Source organism: Nycticebus coucang, chromosome 2, assembly GCF_027406575.1.
Source record: "Nycticebus coucang isolate mNycCou1 chromosome 2, mNycCou1.pri, whole genome shotgun sequence".
NCBI classification, from domain to species: Eukaryota; Metazoa; Chordata; class Mammalia; order Primates; family Lorisidae; genus Nycticebus; species Nycticebus coucang.
This window is the reverse complement of record NC_069781.1, coordinates 113,029,715-113,046,000: the sequence shown is the minus strand read 5'-3', so window position 1 is coordinate 113,046,000 and position 16,286 is coordinate 113,029,715.

Here is a 16,286-nt window from a genome sequence, read left to right as displayed (position 1 = left end):
TCACCTCCTTTGTTAAGTATATTCCTAGGTATTTCATTTTCATTGAAGCTATGGTGAAGGGAGTTGTGGCCTTAATTAGCCTCTCATCTTGACTGTTATTGGCGTATACAAAGGCAACTGATTTGTGGATGTTGATTTTATATCCTGAGACATTACTGTATTTTTTGATGACTTCTAGGAATCTTGTGGTTGAGTTTTTGGGGTTCTCTAAGTATAAGACCATGTCATCAGCAAAGAGGGACAGTTTGACCTCCTCTGCTCTTATCTGGATTTCCTTGCCTAATGGTATTGGCTAGAACTTCCAGCACTATGTTGAAAAGTAATGGTGACAGAGGACGACCTTGTCTGGTTCCAGTTCTAAGAGGAAAAGCTTTCAGTTTTACTCCATTCAATAAAATATTAGCTGTGGGTTTGTCATAGATAGCTTCAATCAGTTTCAGAAATGTGCCACCTATGCCTATACTCCTTAGTGTTCTGATTAGAAAAGGATGCTGGATTTTATTGAATGCTTTTTCTACAGCTATTGAGAGGATCATATGATCTTTATTTTTGCTTCTGTTAATATGCTGGATAATGTTTATGGACTTGCATATGTTAAACCAGCCTTGCATCCCTGGGATGAAACCTATTTGATCATGAAGTATGACTTTTTTGATGATAAGCTGTAATCTATTGGCTAGGAGTTTGTTGAGAATTTTTGCATCTATATTCATTAATGAAATTGGTCTGAAATTGTCCTTTTTACTTGGGTCTTTTGCTGGTTTTGTTATCAGAGTGATGTTTGCTTCATAGAACATGTTGGGGAGATTCCTTCCTCCTCAATTTTTTTTTTTTTTAAATTTCTGCAGTACAGGAATAAGCTCTTTTTTGAAGGTTTGATAGAATTCTGGTGTGAAGCCATCTGGACCAGGGCATTTTTTTGTTGGAAGCTTTTTTTTATTGTTTCTGTAATCTCAGTGCATGAAATTGGTCTATTCAGAAGTTCTATTTCTTCCTGGCTAAGTCTAGGGAGACTTAAATTGAAAGACTCAGGGCAGCGCCGGTCCCATATGCCAGAGGTGGCGGGTTCAAACCCAGCCCCGGCCAAAACACACACACACACACACACACACACAAAAGAAAGACTCAAACAAATATTGATCCATTTCCTTCACATTGTCAAATTTCTGGGCATAGAGTTTCTGGTAGTATTCAGAGATGATCTTTTGTATATCTGTGGCATCAGTTGTTATTTCCCCTTTATCATTTCTGATCAAGGTTACTAGAGATTTTACTTTTCTATTTCTAGTTAGTCTGGACAAAGGTTTATCTATTTTATTTATTTTTTCAAAAAACCAACTCCTTGTTTCATTAATTTTCTGAATGATTCTTTTGTTTTCAATTTCATTGATCTCTGATTTGATTTTGGAGATTTCTTTTCTACTACTGGGTTTAGGCTTAGATTGTTCTTCTTTTTCCAATTCCATCAGATGGCTTGTGAGTTTGTTGATGGGCTCTCTTTTTGTTTTTTAAATGTAGGCATCAAAAGTGATAAATTTTCCTCTCAAAACTGCTTTTGCAGTATCCCACAGGTTTTGGTAGCTTGTGTCATCATTTTTGTTATGCTCAAGGAAGTTAGTGATTTCCTGTTTTATTTCTTCTTGCACCCATCTGTCATTCAACAGAAGGTTGTTTAATTTCCATGCCTTTGTGTGGGGTTAAATGTTTTTGTTGGAGTTGAGTTCCACCTTTAGTGCCTTATGGTCTGAGAAGTTACAAAGTAAAATTTCAATTCTTTTGATTCTGCTGAGGTTTGTTTTGTGTCCTAGGATGTGATCCATTTTGGAGAATGTTTCATGTGGCAATGAGAAGAATGTATATTCTTTATCTTTGGGATGGAGTGTTCTATACACACCTATCAAGCACAGTTGTTCTATGGTCTCATTTAAGTCCCTTATAGCTTTGTTCAATTTCTGTTTAGAGGATCTGTCCAGCTTTGTAAGAGGAGTGTTAAAGTCCCTTGTTATTATGGTATTATAGGACATCATATTGCTCAGACTGAGTAAGGTCTGTTTAAAAAACCTGGGAGCTTTGGCTCACGCCTGTAATCCCAGCACTGTGGGAGGCTGAGGAGGGAGAATCGCTTGAGCTCAGGAGTTCGTGACTCGCCTGAGCGACAGTGAGACCCCGACTCGTGAAAAAAATGGAAAAACCCAGCCGGGCGCCGCGGCGAGCGCCTGTAATCCCAGCGGCTTCCGGAGGCTGAGGCAGCGGGGTGCCCGCAGCCCGAGTCTGAGGTTGTGGTGAGCTACCACGCCCACTGCACTCTGCTCAGGGGCATAGGGTGGGACCCTGTCTCAACAAAAAAAAAAAAAAAATCTGGGAGCTTAGCCGGGCGTTGTGGCAGGCGCCTGTAGTCCCAGCTACTTGGGAGGCTGAGGCAAGGGAATCGCTTGAGCCCAGGAGTTGGAGGTTGCTGTGAGCTGTGTGATGCCATGGCACTCTACCGAGGGCCATAAAGTGAGACTCTGTCTCTACAAAAAAAAAAAACAAAAAAAAATCTGGGAGCTATTAAATTGGGTGCATAAATATTTAGAATCAAAATGTCTTCTTGTTGTATTTTTCCCTTGACCAATATAAAGTGACCATCTTTGTCTTTTTTGACTTTAGTTGCTTTAAATCCACATGTATCTGAAAATAAGATTGCAACTCCTCTTTTTTTCTGAATTCTGTTTGCCTGAAAAATTGTCTTCCAACCCTTGACCCACGATTCTGATAGTGAATGTTCTGCTTTCTCTCTCTTCTTTTCTGCCTCTTTAACTATCTGAGTTATCTCAAGAACTTTGTCCTCTACCTCCAAAATTCTTTCTTCTGCATGGTCTAACCTGTTGCTAATACTTTCCATTGCATCTTTAAGTTCCCTAATTGATTGCTTCAGTTCCTTCAGCTCTGCTATATCCTTTCTATATTCCTCATATTGTTCATCTCTTATTTGATTCTGTTTTTGGATTTCCTTTCGGTTATTTTCTACTTTATTAGCAGTTTCCTTCATTGTTTCTATCATTTCCTTCATTGTTTGCATCATGTGTATTCTAAATTCCTTTTCTGTCATTCCTAACATTTCCTTATAGGTGGAGTCCTCTGCAGTAGCTACCTCATGGTCCCTTGGAGGGTTTGCTCTGGACTCGTACTTCGTGTTGCCTGGAGTTTTCTGCTGATTCTTCCTCATGAGTGATTTCTTTTATCTGTTTCCTTGCCCTATTTTTCCTTTCACTTCCTCTTGCTCTTCAACTTCCCATGCCTGTGGACTAAGGTTTCGATGAGTCCTTTTGGTACAGGACCAGAAGGATGAGAAGATTGAAGAGCAAGAAGGGATAAAAAAAGAAAAAGAAAGAAAGAAAGAAAGAAAGAAAGAAAGAAAGAAAGAAAGAAAGAAAGAAAGAAAGAAAGAAAGAAAGAAAGAAAGAAAAGAAAGTAGAGAAAGGAGAGGTAGTGGGTAAAAGGGAATATTGAGAAAAAGAAGAGAGGCACAGAAATAGGGAGACAGAGCAATATAGGTGTACAGTAGGGTACTTTGACACAAGTTTAAAAAATCCCCAACTTCTGGGGGTGCCTGGTTGAGTGGTTCCCTTGAGGTCCGTAGCTCTTTCCTAACCTGATTGACACAGTACCCCACCTCCACCAAGTAGAGTGGAAAGACAAAAATGTTACAAATCAAACCAAAACAAGCAAACAGAAAACTTTATAGGATAAAATTGGGTGAAAAACCAAATAATAGGGGTAGAAACACTAGCAAAAATGAAGTTCTAATTATTGAAAAAGGCAGCAATGGGAAATTGTATTTAAACTAGAAAAATTGAGAAAGAAAAGAAAGACAGAAAAAAGAAAAGCAAAAATTTATATGGAAAAGGTTGAAATTAAAAAACAAAACAGAGGGTGGACCAAGATGGCAGCCGAGTAACAGCTTCCTTGCATCAGGGCACCGTGAGTCTGGGGATATAGGACTCCAGGCATCTCTGGCTGGTGGGATCTGCCTATCATCACCCCTGAGAGGATACAGGGAGTCAGCAAGAGACTTCTGGACCCCAAGAGGAGGACTAAAACAGTGGAAAACCGGCAAGTGGTCGCGTGTGTTCAATCCGCCTAAACCCGCCCGCAACTGTAAGTTCAGTAGCAGCGAGACTGCAAACCAGAAAGGCCTTACCTGTGAACTGTTTTGGTGTCTTTGGACTTGGCACTCAGCTGAACTGCCTTGGGGAGAGCCTGAGCGGGAGTGCGGAGAACTCTGGCCTTTGTCTAGGGCCCCAGTCTGAGCCCCTGAGCCAGACGGAGCTAATAGAGTTTGGCTCTGGGTCACAGGCAGACATTGTGAGCGATCTGCCCTGGCAAGCTCCGCCCTCAGGGTCCCAGAGCTGGAATTGGGTGGGAGCTGGTAACCCAGTGACCAAGTAGCCTAAGGGCGGGGTCTGAGCCGCCTTGCAGCCCTAACCCTCGGGGGCAGAGGGAGACCAGTTTTGACACACAGGGTAAGTGGATAACCACTTCAGCAGTGATTCCAGCAACAAGCACTTCCCTGAGAAAGCTTCTGCTCAGTAAGTGAACAAGTTCAAAGTGCCTTTTAAGTGGGCTGAAGAGAGATTTAGGGTGTCTACCTGCTGGGGTTCGAGAAACTAGCAGCCTCCAGTCGTATCAGAACTGTGATTAACATCTCATACCCCAGAAGACCACGTGTTGCCCAGACAATATTCAATTCCATATACTTTGTTTTTGGTTGCGTGTGTGTTTTTTTTTGTTTGTTTGTTTGGTTTTTTTTTTGGTTTGGTTTTTTTTTTGTTTATTTTGACGTTCTAGATTGTTGTTTTGTTTTTTAAGTTCAACCTTTTCCGTACAGATCCTTTTTCTTTCTCAATTTTTCTAGTTTAATTATAATTTCCCATTGCTGCCTATTTCAATAATCAGAACTTCATTTTTGTTAGTGTTTCTACCACTATTATTTGGTTTTTCCAGCCAATTTTATCCCGTAAAGTTTTCTGTTTGCTTGTTTTGGTTTGATTTATAGCATTTTTGTCTTTCCTCTCTACTTGGTGGAGGTGGGGTACTGTGTCTGATCAGGTTAGCAAAGAGCTGCTGACCTCAAGGGAACCACCCCACTTGGCACCCCCAGAAGGTGTTTTTTTTTTTTAAGGTTGTATCAAAGTACCCTACTGTACACCTATATTGCTCTGTCTCCCTCTTTCTGTGCCTCTCTTCTTTTTGTCAATATTCCTTTCACCCAACCACTCTCCTTTCTCTATTTTTCTTTTTTTTCATTTTTTTTTTTTCTTATCACTCGGTCCTCATTTCTTTCATCGCTTTTTTGCTCTTAAACCTTCTCACCCTTCTGGTCCTGTAACCCTTAGTCCACAGGCACAAGAACTTAAAGAGCAAGAGGAATTGAAAGGAAAATTAGGGCAAGTAAACAGATAAAAGAAATCACCCATGAGGAAGAATAGGCAGAAAACTCCAGGCAACATGAAGAACCAGTCCAGAACTACCCCGCCAAGGGACCATGAGGTAGCTACTGCAGAGGATTCCACCTATACAGAAATGTTAGGAATGACAGAAAGGGAATTTAGAATACACATGTTGAAAACAATGAAGGAAATGATGGAAACAATGAAGGAAACTGTTAATAAAGTGGAAAATAACCAAAAGGAAATTCAAAAACAGAATCAAATAAGAGATGAACGATATGAAGAATATAAAAAGGATATAGCAGAGCTGAAGGAAATGAAACAGTCAATCAGGGAACTTAAAGATGCAATGGAAAGTATCAGGAACAGGTTAGACCATGCAGAAGAAAGAATTTCAGAGGTAGAAGACAAAGTTTTTGAGATAACTCAGATAGTAAAAGAGGCAGAAAAGAAGAGAGAGAAAGCAGAACGTTCACTGTCAGAATTATGGGACTTTATGAAGCGTTCCAACATACGAGTTATAGGAATTCCAGAAGGGGAAGAAGAATGCCCCAGAGGAATGGAAGCCATACTAGAGAATATTATAAAAGAAAATTTCCCAAATATCACCAAAGATTCTGACACACTGCTTTCAGAGGGATATCGGACCCCAGGTCGCCTCAACTCTAACCGAGCTTCTCCAAGACACATTGTGATGAACCTCTCCAAAGTCAAGACCAAAGAAAAGATTCTGCAAGCTGCCAGGAGTAAGCGCCAGTTGACCTACAGGGGCAAATCCATCAGATTGACCGCAGACTTCTCTAATGAAACTTTCCAAGCAAGAAGACAATGGTCATCTACCTTTAATCTACTTAAACAGAACAATTTTCAGCCCAGAATTCTGTACCCTGCTAAGCTAAGCTTCAAAATTGACGGAGAAATCAAATCATTTACGGATATACAAACATTGAGGAAATTCGCCACAACAAGACCAGCTCTACAGGAAATACTTCAACCTGTTCTGCACGCTGACCACCACAATGGATCAGCAGCAAAGTAAGAACTCAGAAATCAAAGGACAGAACCTAACCTCCACACTGATGCAAAAGATAAAACTAAGCAATGGACTCTCACAAAATAAGACGAATAGAATACTACCACACTTGTCAATTATCTCAATAAATGTTAATGGCTTGAATTCCCCACTGAAGAGACATAGATTGGTTGACTGGATTAAAAAACACAAGCCATCCATTTGCTGTCTGCAAGAAACACACCTGGCTTCAAAAGACAAATTAAAGCTCCGAGTCAAGGGTTGGAAGACAATTTTTCAGGCAAATGGAATTCAGAAGAAAAGAGGAGTTGCAATCTTATTTTCAGACACATGTGGATTTAAAGCAACTAAAGTCAAAAAAGACAAAGATGGTCACTTTATATTGGTCAAGGGAAAAATACAACAAGAAGACATTTCAATTCTAAATATTTATGCACCCAATTTAAATGCTCCCAGATTCTTGAAGCAGACCTTACTCAGTCTGAGCAATATGATATCTGATAATACCATCATAACAGGGGACTTTAACACTCCTCTTACAGAGCTGGACAGATCCTCTAAACAGAAATTAAACAAGGATATAAGAGACTTAAATGAGACTGTAGAACAACTGTGCTTGATAGACGCATATAGAACACTCCACCCCAAAGATAAAGAATATACATTCTTCTCATCACCCCATGGAACATTCTCCAAAATTGATCATATCCTGGGACACAAAACAAATATCAACAGAATCAAAAGAATTGAAATTTTACCTTGTATCTTCTCAGACCATAAGGCATTAAAGGTGGAACTCAACTCTAACAAAAATGCTCGACCCCACCCAAAGGCATGGAAACTAAACAATCTTCTGTTGAATAACAGATGGGTGAAGGAAGAAATAAAACAGGAAATCATTAACTTCCTTGAGCATAACAACAATGAAGACACAAGCTACCAAAACCTGTGGGATACTGCAAAAGCAGTTTTGAGAGGAAAATTCATCGCTTTAGATGCCTACATTCGAAAAACTGAAAGAGAGCACATCAACAATCTCACAAGAGATCTTATGGAATTGGAAAAAGAAGAACAATCTAAGCCTAAACTCAGTAGAAGAAAAGAAATATCCAAAATCAAATCAGAGATCAATGAAATTGAAAACAAAAGAATCATTCAGAAAATTAATGAAACAAGGAGTTGGTTTTTTGAAAAAATAAATAAAATAGATAAACCATTGGCCAGACTAACGAGGAATAGAAAAGTAAAATCTCTAGTAACCTCAATCAGAAATGATAAAGGGGAAATAACAACTGATCCCACAGAGATACAAGAGATCATCTCTGAATACTACCAGAAACTCTATGCCCAGAAATTTGACAATGTGAAGGAAATGGATCAATATTTGGAATCACACCCTCTCCCTAGACTCAGCCAGGAAGAAATAGAGCTCCTGAACAGACCAATTTCAAGCACTGAGATCAAAGAAACAATAAAAAAGCTTCCAACCAAAAAATGCCCTGGTCCAGATGGCTTCACTCCAGAATTCTATCAAACCTTCAAGGAAGAGCTTATTCCTGTACTGCAGAAATTATTCCAAAAAATTGAGGAAGAAGTAATCTTCCCCAACACATTCTATGAAGCAAACATCACCCTGATACCAAAACCAGGAAAAGACCCAAACAAAAAGGAGAATTTCAGACCAATCTCACTCATGAACATAGACGCAAAAATTCTCAACAAAATCCTAGCCAATAGATTACAGCTTATCATCAAAAAAGTCATTCATCATGATCAAGTAGGCTTCATCCCAGGGATGCAAGGCTGGTTTAACATACGCAAGTCTATAAACATTATCCACCATATTAACAGAGGCAAAAATAAAGATCACATGATCCTCTCAATAGATGCAGAAAAAGCATTTGATAAAATCCAGCATCCTTTTCTAATTAGAACACTGAAGAGTATAGGCATAGGTGGCACATTTCTAAAACTGATTGAAGCTATCTATGACAAACCCACAGCCAATATTTTACTGAATGGAGTAAAACTGAAAGCTTTTCCTCTTAGAACTGGAACCAGACAAGGTTGTCCTCTGTCACCTTTACTATTCAACATAGTGCTGGAAGTTCTAGCCAATACAATTAGGCAAGACAAGGAAATAAAGGGAATCCAAATGGGAGCAGAGGAGGTCAAACTCTCCCTCTTTGCTGACGACATGATCTTATACTTAGAGAACCCCAAAGACTCAACCACAAGACTCCTAGAAGTCATCAAAAAATACAGTAATGTTTCAGGATATAAAATCAATGTCCACAAGTCAGTAGCCTTTGTGTACACCAATAACAGTCAAGATGAGAAGCTAATTAAGGACACAACTCCCTTCACCATAGTCTCAAAGAAAATCAAATACCTAGGAATATACCTAACGAAGGAGGTGAAGGACCTGTATAAAGAAAACTATGAAATCCTCAGAAAGGAAATAGCAGAGGATATTAACAAATGGAAGAACTTACCATGCTCATGGATGGGAAGAATCAACATTGTTAAAATGTCCATACTTCCCAAAGCAATCTACCTATTCAATGCCATTCCTATCAAAATACCAACATCATACTTTCAAGATTTGGAAAAAATGATTCTGCGTTTTGTATGGAACTGGAAAAAACCCCGTATAGCTAAGGCAGTTCTCTTTAATAAAAATAAAGCTGGGGGCATCAGCATACCAGATTTTAGTCTGTACTACAAAGCCATAGTGCTCAAGACAGCATGGTACTGGCACAAAAACAGAGACATAGACACTTGGAATCGAATGGAAAACCAAGAAATGAAACTAACATCTTACAACCACCTAATCTTCGATAAACCAAACAAGAACATACCTTGGGGGAAAGACTCCCTATTCAATAAATGGTGTTGGGAGAACTGGATGTCTACATGTAAAAGACTGAAACTGGACCCACACCTTTCCCCACTCACAAAAATTGATTCAAGATGGATAAAGGACTTAAACTTAAGGCATGAAACAATAAAAACCCTCCAAGAAAGCATAGGAAAAACACTGGAAGATATTGGCCTGGGGAAAGACTTCATGAAGAAGACTGCCATGGCAATTGCAACAACAACAAAAATAAACAAATGGGACTTCATTAAACTGAAAAGCTTCTGTACAGCTAAGGAGACAACAACCAAAGCAAAGAGACAACCTACACAATCGGAAAGGATATTTGCATATTTTCAATCAGACAAAAGCTTGATAACCAGGATCTATAGAGAACTCAAATTAATCCACATGAAAAAAGCCAACAATCCCTTATATCAATGGGCAAGAGACATGAATAGAACTTTCTCTAAAGACGACAGACGAATGGCTGACAAACACATGAAAAAATGTTCATCATCTCTATATATTAGAGAAATGCAAATCAAAACAACCCTGAGATATCATCTAACCCCAGTGAGAATGGCCCACATCACAAAATCTCAAAACTGCAGATGCTGGCGTGGATGTGGAGAGAAGGGAACACTTTTACACTGCTGGTGGGACTGCAAACTAGTACAACCTTTCTGGAAGGAAGTATGGAGAATCCTCAAAGCACTCAAGCTAGACCTCCCATTTGATCCTGCAATCCCATTACTGGGCATCTACCCAGAAGGAAAGAAATCCTTGTATCATAAGGACACTTGTACTAGACTGTTTATTGCAGCTCAATTTACAGTCGCCAAAATGTGGAAACAGCCTAAATGCCCACCAACCCAGGAATGGATTAACAAGCTGTGGTATATGTATACCATGGAATACTATTCAGCCATTAAAAAAAATGGAGACTTTACATCCTTCGTATTAACCTGGATGGACGTGGAAGATATTATTCTTAGTAAAGCATCACAAGAATGGAGAAGCATGAATCCTATGTACTCAATTTTGATATGAGGACAATTAATGTCAATTATGGTTATGGGGGGGGAAACAGAAAGAGGGAAGGAGGGAGGTGGGTGGGGCCTTGGTGTGTGTCACACTTTATGGGGGCAAGACATGATTGCAAGAGGGACTTTACCTAACAATTGCAATCAGTGTAACCTGGCTTATTGTACCCTCAATGAATCCCCAACAATAAAAAAAAAAAAAAAAGAAAACAACAACAACAACAACAACAACAAAATAAACAAAAAAATAACCAAAAAACAAAGCAGTATATATATCTTGTTGAATATTGTCTGGGCGACAGGTGGTCTTCTGGGGTATGAGATGTTAATCACAATGCTGATACGACTGGAGGCCTCCACTGATTTCTCAAACCCCACAGGGTGGAGACCCTAAATCTCTCTTCAGCCCTTTTAAAAGGCACTTTAAACTTCTAAACTTGACTAAGCAGAAGCTTTCCCAGGAAGGTGCTTATCACTGGGATCACTGCTGAAGTGGCTATCCACTTACCCAGTGTGCCAAAACCAGTCTCACTCTGCCCCTGAGGGTTAAAGCTGTAAGGCAGCTCAGTCCCTGCCTTTAGGCTGCTCAGTCACTAGGTTACTAGCTCCTGCCCCATCCTTGCTCTGCGACCCTGAGGGCAGAGCTTGCTGGAGCAGTTATCTCCGAATGGCTCCGTGCGACCCACAGCCAAACACTATTAGCTCCATCTGGCTCAGCGGCTCAGTCTGGGGCCCTAGACAACGCCCAAAGTTCTCTGCACTCCCGCTCAAGCTCTCCCCAAGGCAATTCAACTTAGTGCCAAGTCCAAAAACACCAAAACAGTCTACAGGTAAGGCCTTTCGGGTTTGCAGTCTCACTGCTGCTGTATTTACAGCTGCCGGCGGGATTAGATCGATCGAACACACGCAACCACTTGCCAGTTTTCCACTGTTTTTGTCCTCCTCTTGGGGTCCAGAAGTCTCTCGCTGACTCCCTGTATCCTCAAAGGGATGATTATAGGCAGATCCCACCAGCCAGTGATGCCTGGAGTCTTATCTCCCCAGACTCACGGTGCCCAGTTGCAGGAAAGCTGTTACGTGGCCACCATCTTGCTCTCACTGAATTATCTCAACTTTCTTCCAACAAGTTTTAACTTTCTATAATTTTATTCACCCTTCCTACCTGTAGAAAACATGTAGAATTTGCTTCCTGGCTAGGCACAGTGCCTCATGCCTATAATCCTCCCACCCACTCTGGGAGGCCAAGGTGGGTGGATTGACTGAGCTCACAAATTTGAGGCCAGCCTGAGCCAGAGTGAGACCCTGTCTCTAAAAATAGCTGGGTGTTGCGGTGGGCATCTGTAGTCCCAGCTTCTTAGGAGGCTGAGGTAAAAGAATCATTTAAGCTCAAGAGTTTGAGGTTGCTGTGAGCTGTGATGGCACAGCACTCTACCAAGGGTGACATAATGAGACTCTGTCTCAAAAAAATAAATAAATAAATCAAATGATTACATCATCTGCCTCTCTCAAAGCCAAAGCAGATGCTTCTCCCCATGGTTGATGTCAGCATGGTCTAGGGGAGGGGCCTGGACACTAAGTTCATCTGGATGGGAGCTCTGTCCCTGCACTTCAGACACAGTGGCAGAGTAGTGACAATTGGAGGTAGGTGAGTCATTGCAGCATCAGACTGACCCTATTCCAGAACTCTTCTGGTGATTCCTATTGCAGGCCATATGGAACTCCATTGGTTCCCATCAATTTCCAAGTCTGGTCCTCCAGGCTCCTGTCCATTTCTTGATTTTCCTCCATAGAGATTGCTTTTTTTGTTTTCTTGCACCTCTCCTCCAGCACCCTGCTCCCCTGCCCCACACCTCTCTTCCCTGACTGCCTCCACCTCATACCCTCACCTACTTTCTATTACAGAGAAAAGGGTAGAGGCATATTATGAAAGTGTGAGGGAGATAGAAATAACAAAAGGAAAAGAAGATGTAGTAACTGTGGTGAAGAAAACAAGGACTGATAGGTCGAGGAAGTACCAGGAAGAGGAGAAATATAGTCAGACACAAGACAGAATCGGAGCAAAATACATTCAAATACAATACTTTGGTAGCTTTGATGTGACAGGAAAAGAATTCTTATTTATGATCCACTCACAAGTTCCTTTCTAAGGAGGATATACCCTAAAAGTGCAACTTTGTTCTGAGAGGCTAGCTGATGCAGGTGAGAAGCAGCAGACCAGGAAGGCAGGTTGGCTGGGAGGTGGGAGGAAGTCCACATTTCTTTTCACTTTGGGAAACCTGAGTTTATTTCTATTCCTTCTAAAATATAAGCCCTAAGTAACACAAACACAAATACTATTAGTGGGGTAAATGTATATGGCAAATTAAAGATGGCCAGAAGTTTCCCCATGTTTCTCCTGCAGACGTGAGACTCTTTCTCTGGCCCGGGATGTGGGCTGGCCTGCAGCCATTGTGACTCATGGACTGTGGCTGATGTGAAGCCCAGTAAGTTTCAGGCTTGGCCTTTACGGCTGGTGTTTATAAGCTTGCTCTCTCACAGCCCTGAGCAGTCTGACTTCCCTGTAATGGTGGTGCTGTGAGTTTTCCAAGCTATGTGGAAAATGCCCTGCAGAGTAAGACACTGCATGAAGACAGAGAAGGGCTGAGACACCAAGACACGTGAGTAAAGAAGCCATCTGGGGAGGAAATGGGCCGCCCCAGCCACTCTTGACCCTGTGAGACTCAGACACAAGCTTCCCAGCTGGGCTCTTCCCAAATTCCTGACCCACAAAATCACGAGCAAAATAAAATGATTGTTTTATTATCAAATGGTTGTTTTTAGCTACTAAGTCTTGATGTACTTAGTTACATAGCCATAGGTAACCAGAAGAAAGTAAAATGTTCTTGGGAAAAGATGAGTGTGGGCTGGGGTAGGAGACTGTGACACTTTGACCCAAATTTTGGCATGGGAACAGAATAGCTGATGACCTTCTGTTGCAAAACTCATATTCCCAGGATAAAATCCTCTTAGTCATGATGTATTATCCTTTTCATATTTGTAGGATTTGACCTACTGAAATATTAATTAGAATATTTTGCTTCTAGCTCATTAGGGATATTGGCCTATAGTTTTGTTTTCTTTTAATGCCTTTGTCTTATTTTGGTATCAGGGTAATGCTGGCCTCCTAAATTGAGCTAAGAAATTTTTCCCTTTTTCAATGTTATGGAAGACTGTGTGTAGAATTGTTATTTATTTCTTCCTTACCCACTTGGTAGAATTCACAAATGAAGACATCTGAGTCTGCTATTTTCTTTGGAAATACATTTTTAACTGTAATTGAAATTTCCTTAATAGATGTAGGGTTATGTTTATCTATTTTTTCCAGAATGAGGTTTAGTAGTTTGTGTTTTTCAAGGAGTTGCCCAACATATCTAAATTGTTGAAATTATTGGCATAAAGTTATTTGGAATATCCCTTATTATTCTTTGAATGCTTGTATAGCCTGTATTGAAGTCATAGCTCTCATCCCTGTAATTCATACTTTGTGTCACTCTGGCTAGAGAGTCATCAATTTTATCTGGTCTTCTGAAATATTTGTCTTTTTTTTTTGGCATTCTGCTTTCTGTTTCATGGAATTCCTCTCTGTTATTTCCCTCCTACTTCTTTTGAGTTTAATTTACTCTCTTATTTCCAGTTTTTTTCTTGGGAGCTGAGGTCATTGATTTCTATGTTATTAATTTCCCTTTGAATAATGTTTCAGCAGCATCCTTACACCTTGTAAAGTGTGGTGTTTTTATTTGCATTCAATTCAAAATACTTCCTAAGTTCTTTTATTTCTTTTATATTCTTCAGATCATTTAGCCATGTATTATTCCATTTCCAAGTATCTGGGGAAATTCTCCACAGATCTTATTGTTATTGATTTCTATTTAATTTCATTGTGGTCAGAGAATGTACTATCTAAGACTTGAATGTTGTCAAATTTATTGAGACTTGTTTTATAACTCTCCTGTGTTCCTGAAAAGAATATTGAATGGAGAGTTCTATAAATAGCAAGTTGATCAAACTGAATAATAGTGTCATTCAAGTCTTCTATATCCTTACTGACTTTTTATCTAATTCTTCTACCAGTTATTGAAAGAGGGGTATTAAAATCTCTAACTATAATTATGAATTTGTCTTTTTCTCCTTTCAGTTTTTGTATCATTTATTTCAGAACTCCATTATCAGGTGCACAAATGTTTAGAATTTAGAAATGTCAGAATTGTCATATCCTCTTGATAAATTAACACTTTTATTGTTACGAAATGGTAATATTTTGGGCTCTGAAATTTACTTTGCCTGGTATTAATGTAACTATTCCACTTTTCTCTTGACTAGTGTTGATATGGTATAGCTCTATCTTTTTACTTTTACTGATTGTGACTTTTAATTAATTAATTAATTTTTATTAAATCATAGCTGTGTACATTAATGCAATCATAGGGTACAATATGCTGGTTTTATATACCATTTGAAATATTTTCATCAAACTGGTTAACATAGCCTTCACCGCATTTTCTTAGTTATTGTGTTAAGACATTTATATTCTACACTTAGTAAATTTAACATGTACCCTTGTAAAATGCACCATAGGTGTGGTCCCACCAATTGTGACTTTTAATTTAAAGTGCATTTTTTTTTTTTTTTTTTATAGAGACAGAGTCTCACTTTATGGCCCTCGGTAGAGTGCCGTGGCATAACACAGGTCACAGCAACCTCCAACTCCTGGGCTTCAGCGATTCTCTTGCCTCAGCCTCCGAGTAGCTGGGACTACAGGCGCCCGCCACAACGCCCGGCTATTAAAGTGCATTTTTTGTAAACAACATATAATCGAGTCTTGCTTTTTTTATTCAATCTGATAATCTTTGGCTTTTAATTATGGTGTTTATGCAGTGGCACCTGTGGCTCAAGGAATAGGGCACCGGCCCCATATACTGGAGGTAGTGGGTTCAAACCAGCCCTGGCCAAAAACTGCAACAACACCAAAAAATAATTGTGGAGTTTATCCAATTATATTTCATGTGATTATAAATTTGATTACATTTAAGTTCATCATCTTGCTCTTTGCTTTCAATTTGTCCTGCCTTCCTCCCCCCTATTTTTCTCTTTTTCTACTTGCTTTTGAAATAATTGAATGTTTTTATGATTCCATTTTATTTGTTTCATTAGCTAATTAAATGCTTTATTATTTTAGTGTTTGCTTTGGGATTTATAGTGTATGTCTTTAACCTCTGCAGCTTACTTTCAAGTGGTATTATGCCATTTCATGTACAGCATGAGAACCTTATAAGCTTATATTCCCACTTTCTCTTGCTGATCTTAATGCCATTGTTGTCTTAGATTTTTCTTGTACATATATTATAAACCCTACAAACTGTCTCTAAGTCACATGGTTTTAGACTCCAGATTATCTGAGCCAAAATCTAATCTCTCTCTTTTTTTTTTTTGCTGGGGCTGGGTTTGAACCCACAACCTCTGGTATATGGAGCCGGCGCCCTACTCCTTTGAGCCACAGGTGCTGCCTCCAAATCTATTTATCTATTTTCTTAATGTACATGCTAAACTGCATCAACCAAACAAACCAAGAAAACAAATAAAAATGAATAAGCAAAAACTTTGTGCTCAAATTTAAGCTTTGATGATGCTCAGTTATGAAAAATTATGTGGTGGGCAGTGCCTATGGCTCAGTGAGTAGGGTGCTGGCCCCATATTCCAAGGCTTGAGCAGCGCCTGTGGCTCAAAGGAGTAGGGCACTAGCCCTGTATATCGGAGGTGGTGGGTTCAAACTCTGGTCCCGGCCAAAAACTGCAAAAAAAAAAAGAAAAGAAAGAAACCATATACCAAGGGTGGCAGGTTCAAACCTGGCCCCAGCCAAACTGCAACAAGAAATGGCC